The sequence below is a fragment of the Schistocerca gregaria genome, chromosome 7, assembly GCF_023897955.1.
Source record: "Schistocerca gregaria isolate iqSchGreg1 chromosome 7, iqSchGreg1.2, whole genome shotgun sequence".
Classification (NCBI taxonomy): Eukaryota; Metazoa; Arthropoda; class Insecta; order Orthoptera; family Acrididae; genus Schistocerca; species Schistocerca gregaria.
Window position 1 is genome coordinate 474,414,693 of NC_064926.1, and position 6,000 is coordinate 474,420,692.

The window sequence follows — 6,000 nt, forward strand, 5'->3', positions numbered from 1 at the left end:
CTAAACACTTTTATGGATCCAAAAATGCAATTTTTAAAAAATCGATTTTTTGACCCAAAAGATAGTAAACCTCCCCTTAAATCGTACCTGTGTTGGTAGACAAATGTTTCGCAACATTTTTCTGGAAATTTTATAATGGGAACTGGGTGTACTTAATTATCTGAAGTGTTTAGTGTCACATATGGGGTGAAATACGGAGAAGACGAGACTGTTGTACTTGATAAGTAGTTTCATTTGTTGGGTTCTACAGCTGTTCTGGAGTTAACCATCTCGTCACTTTGTCAACTCATGTCACGAACTGTTTTCTGCTGAAATGTCAGACTGTGGCTACGTTTTTCGATTTGGAGAAAGCCTACAACACTTGCTGGAAGACTGGTATCCTCCACACTCTCTACACGTGAGGCTTCCGAGGCCGCCTGCTCCGTTTCCTTCAGGAATTTTTAAAAGACAGAGTTTTCAAGTTCCGTGTGGGTTCTGCCTTGGCGAGCACCTTTATCCAGGAAAAGGGGATGCTCCGTCCTGAGCGTCGTCCTCTTCGCTATCGCCATAAACCCTACTACAGCCTGTCTCTCACCGGGCATCTCCGGCTCCCTTTTTGTCGATGACTTTGCGATCCATTGCAGTTCTCAACAGACTTGTCTCCATGAGCGGCGTCTTCAGCGATGTCTGGATCGTTTTTACTCATGGAGCATCGACAATGGCTTTCGATTTTCCACTGACAAAACCGATTGTATCAATTTCTGTCGGCGCAATGGGTTTCTTCCATCGTTCTTACATCTTGGGCATGTTGCTCTTCTGTTCGCTGAAACAACCAAATTCCTGGGGATCATGCTTGATAGAAAACTTTCTTTGTCCTTCCACGTGTCTTACTTGGCCTTCCGTTGTACCCGGTCCCTCAATGTCCTAAGTGTCCTCAATGGTACTTCCTCAGGAGGGCATCGGACCACCCTCCTCCGTTTGTGTCGATCCATTGTCCGTTGGAAACTACACTCATGCTCATAAATTGAGGATAATGCTGATACATGGTGAAACAACGCTCTGGTGGGCGGTTTGCGGGTTTAAATCATCTCGGGGTATGACCATGCGGTGCAATTTGACCTGCAGACGTCGCACAGTGGCGCTGGCAGCAGTCCACATACGCAGAGGTGTGTTGGTGCCTGTCAGAGCACGATGCAGCGAGTAAGTGTGCAGACGTTTCCAGATGTGCTAATGGTGACTGTGAGTTGAAAAAGGCTCAAATAACACATGTTGAAGATTTTATGAGGGGTAGAATACTAGGGCGACTGGAGGCTGGTCAAACAAAGAAGGTCGTAGCACGGGCTCTCCATGTGCCACAAAGTGTGATCTCAAGGTTATGGCAACGATTCCAGTAGACAGGAAACGTGTCCAGGCGCTACAGTACGGGACATCCACAGTGTACAACACCACAAGAAGACCGATATCTCACCATCAGTGCCCTCAGACGGCCACTGAGTACCGCAGGTAGCCTTGCTCGGGACCTTACCGCAGCCACTGGAACAGTTGTCTCCAGACACACAGTCTACAGACGACTGAACAGACATGGTTTATTCGCCCGGAGGCCTGCAAGGTGCATTCCATTGACCCCTGGTCAAAGGAGAGCCCGTAAAGCCTGGTGTCAAGAACACAGTACATGGTCATTGGAACAGTGGTCCCAGGTTATGTTCACGGACGAGTCCAGGTACAGTCTGAACAGTGATTCTCGCCGAGTTTTCATCTGGCGTGAACCAGGAACCAGATACCAACCCCTAAATGTCCTTGAAAGGGACCTGTATGGAGGACGTGGTTTGATGGTGTTGGGTGGGATTATGATTGGTGCATGTACACCCCTGCATGTCTTTGACAGGAGCTGTAACAGGTCACGCGTATCGGAACGTCATTTTGCACCAGTATGTCCTCCTTTTCAGGGGTGCAGTGGGTTCCACATTCCTCCTGATGGATGATAACGCACGGCCACACCGAGCTGCCATCGTGGAGCAGTACCTTGAAACAGAAAACATCAGGCGAATGGAGTGGCCTGCCTGTTCTCCAGCCCCATCGATCACGTCTGGGATGCTCTCGGTCTACATATCGCTGCACGTCTTCAAACCCTCAGGTCGCTTCTGGAACTCCTACAGGCACTGGTGCAAGAATAGGAGGTTATACCCCAGCAGCTGCTCGACCACCTGATGGAGAGTATGCCAACCCATTGTGCGGCCTGTGTACGTGTGTATGGTGATCAAATCCCATACTAACGTCGGGGTACATGCGCAGGAAACAGAGACGTTTTGTAGCACATGTGTTTCGGGACGGTTTTCTCAACTTATCAACAACACCGTGGACTTACAGATCTGTGTCGTGTGTGTTCCCTAAGTGCCTATGCTATCAGCGCCAGTTTTGAGTAGTGCCATGTTGTGTGGCACCACATTCTGCAGTTATCCTTAATTTATGAGCATGAGTGTAGATTATAGGTGTCTCCTTTATATATCTGGACGTCCCTCTATCTTTTAATTTATGAGCATGAGTGTAGATTATAGGTGTCTCCTTTCTATATCTGGACGTCCGTCTATCTTACGTCTAAATATAATCCACCATTGTCGAATCCGATTGGCCACAGGCGTTTTACACTACCCCAGTTAAAAGTCTGTATGGAGAAGCTGCCGAACTACCACTGTGATACTGGTGTGTTGTGCTACTCAGTGGATATTCATTCCCTTTGTCTGCCACACCCTGCCACCCATCCTATGCCTCATTCTTCGATGACTTCTTTGACCGCTAGTATGGGGCACGTCACTCTTCTCTGTTACCTCCTGGAGTTCGCTTTCGGCTGTTGCTAGGTTAACGTAACGTCACGCTACCTGGCACTTTCCCAATGGATATGAATCCTTCCCCACCTTGGCTTCGAGCGGTGGCCAGTGTTTACCTTAGACTTCATTGGCTTCCGAAGGAAATTACTCCAGAGGCGGTCTATCGCTGTAAGTTTCTCGATCTTCGCACTGAACTTAGCGGTAGTACCTAAGTGAACACTGATGCCACTCGGACTGACCGTGGTGTCGTCACTGGTACCGACGATTTTTGGTATCGGCTCCCAAAACACTGCTCAGTACTTACAGCAGTGTTCTTCGCCCTGTATCAGACCACGCAGTACATCCGGCAACACAGGTTTCCAATTGTGTCATCGGCTCCGAATCTCTCAGTGCCCCTCAGAGCCTCTGTGTGCTGTACAGTGTCCATCCCTAGTGCAACGGGTCCAGGAAAGGTTCTACTTGCTCACTCTCGAGGGAGCCACTGTGATGTTTATGTGGGTTCCTGGTCACTTCGGTCAGATGTGAAACGTGGCTGCTGATGCTATAGTCCTCCTACCTCGACCTGCTAGTTCCTCCACTCCTCCTGACGATCTGCGATTGGCGTCTGTCATTAGGTTGTGTCAGTTTGGTATCACCGCTGGTCTTCCCTTCATAGGAACAATCTCTGGGAAATTAAACCTCTCCCAGCGACTTGGCCAACCTCCTCTCGGGCCTCTTTAGCTGCGTTGCGTATTGGGCACTCTTGTTCTAGTTATCACCATTCGTTAAGTGATGATCCCCATCGCTTTGTGCTCATTGTCATCAACCTTGGATGGTTCGCAATTTACTGGCTTACGTTCTAATGTAAGTTAGCCGACCCTCCAGGATAGCCGAGAGCGAGGGCAGTTGGGCTTTGGCTGTGCTGCGGTGAGGACGCGCTGTTTGTGTTCCTGCCGCGGAGCGAGCGCTTGTGTTGTTTACATCGTACTCGGCCGTTTCGCGCGTGCCGTACTCAGTATATACATGGTGTTACAAAAAGGTACGGCCAAACTTTCAGGAAACATTCCTCACACGCAAATAAAGAAATGATGTTGTGTGGACATGTGTCCGGAAACGCTTAATTTCCATGTTAGAGCTCATTTTAGTTTCGCCCACCTACGCTCAATGGAGCACGTTATCATGATTTCATACGGGATACTCTACCTGTGCTGCTAGAACATTTGCCTTTACAAGTACGACACAACATGTGGTTCATGCACGATGGAGATCCTGCACATTTCAGTCGAAGTGTTCGTACGCTTCTCAACAACATATTCGGTGACCGATTCCGTGGCCTCCACGCTCTCCTGACCTCAACCCTCTTGAATTTCATTTATGGAGGCATTTGAAAGCTCGTGTCTACGCAACCCCGGTATCATATGTAGAGACTCTTCGTGCTCCTATTGTGGACGGCTGTGATACAATACGCCATTCTCCAGGGCTGCATTAGCGCATCAGGGATTCCATGCGACGGAGGGTGGATATATGATCCTCGCTAACGGAGGACATTTTGAACATTTCCTGTAACAAAGTGTTTGAAGTCACGCTGGTACGTTTTGTTGCTGTGTGTTCCATTCCATGATTAATGTGATGTGAAGAGAAGTAATAAAATTTAGTCTAACATGGAGAGTAAGCGTTTCCGAACACATGTCCACATAACATATTTTCTTTCTTTGCGTGTGAGGAATGTTTCCTGAAAGTTTTGCCGTACCTTTTTGTAACACCCTGTAGATCACTATGGTGCACCAATACAGAAAATCGACGCTCAAATTTACGTTCCGCAACGAATTTCCACGGCCCAAAGCACTCGAAGTCGAACGATTTCTACAAGAAGTAGTTAAAATCCCGGCGACCGACATTCTCGGCATTCACTTGTCCATTGTGAGTAGTATCATATATGTCAAGATCATCAACGACGCAAAATGTGAACGGATCCTTCGGGACACGAAACAGGGCCTCCGTTTCTGCCATGCTGATGGCAATATGGGGACTGTACACGTCGATTCTTCTGGCATGGGACTTCGCACGATCAGAATTTGCGAACTTCCTTTCGAACTACCGGCGGAGGGCGTTGTGAAAGCGCTGCGCCCCTACGGCACGATCCATGATCATATTGCGGAAAAATGGACGCAATTCCAGACATATCCTGTGCTGAACGGAGTCCGCCAGATCCGAATAGAACTCAAAAGACATGTACCTTCATATCTGAATATCTGTGGCTGCCGTGCCATCGTATTCTACGATGGGCAACCTAAGACCTGCTCTGGTTGTGGGAAGGAGGGACACCTCAGATCCGAATGTCTCCAACGTCGAATCACTCAACTGCCGCCGGCTGCCTCGGACCCGCCATCGCACCCGACGCTGCTTCCCGTGACTTATGCAGCAGCCCTCACGACAACTACCACTTCACCACGACAGCCGACATCCACTGTTGGGTCGCGGCCCCATCCTCCAATACAGGGCGATGATGACACACTCGTTCCACAAGCTACGGATTCAACTCCGATGCCGCCGCCCCCGTCGACGGATAACAACATACATGACGATAGCATGGCCGTAGACTCGCTTATTGTGCCTACGGGTGTCTTCGTGCCGGAACGTTGTGAATCTTTGCCATCGTCTGACACAGAAGGACACACCAGGAAGCAACGCTCTCCGAAGCGACGGAAGCAGAGGCGTAGAGCAACTTCCGAATGGGATGCGACACAACCTCCAGAGGACGACGACTCCACCTTCAATGACGACGCTACCACAGAGGCAGCTGCCATTTGCTGCAGTGTGGCACCACCGAACGGAACTGAGGACAAACCTCACATTTCTACAGTGGGAAAATCGGATGCCGATATGCAGGACAGATGCTGCCCACCACCTTCTGGAGTGCAAGCACCCATGCCGTGTCCTGAGGAAGCTAGGGAAGCCGATCTTGCTTTGAGTTCCCCGACGTGGGCGAATGACCACGACGACGACGGAACCACGCAAGTTACGCCAACAGAGCCCACGGCATTGGCGCCGGCTGTTTAGAAAGGACTGCAGGTGAGGTATGGGGGGGATGTGGAGGTGTCAATACAGTCAGAAGCGTCATAGGTAATTCCAGTCTTAATGGATAACTTAACACCTGCGTTTCGGCAACAAGCTTATCGTATCGCCACGCTTAACATCAACACGATACGAACGGTAG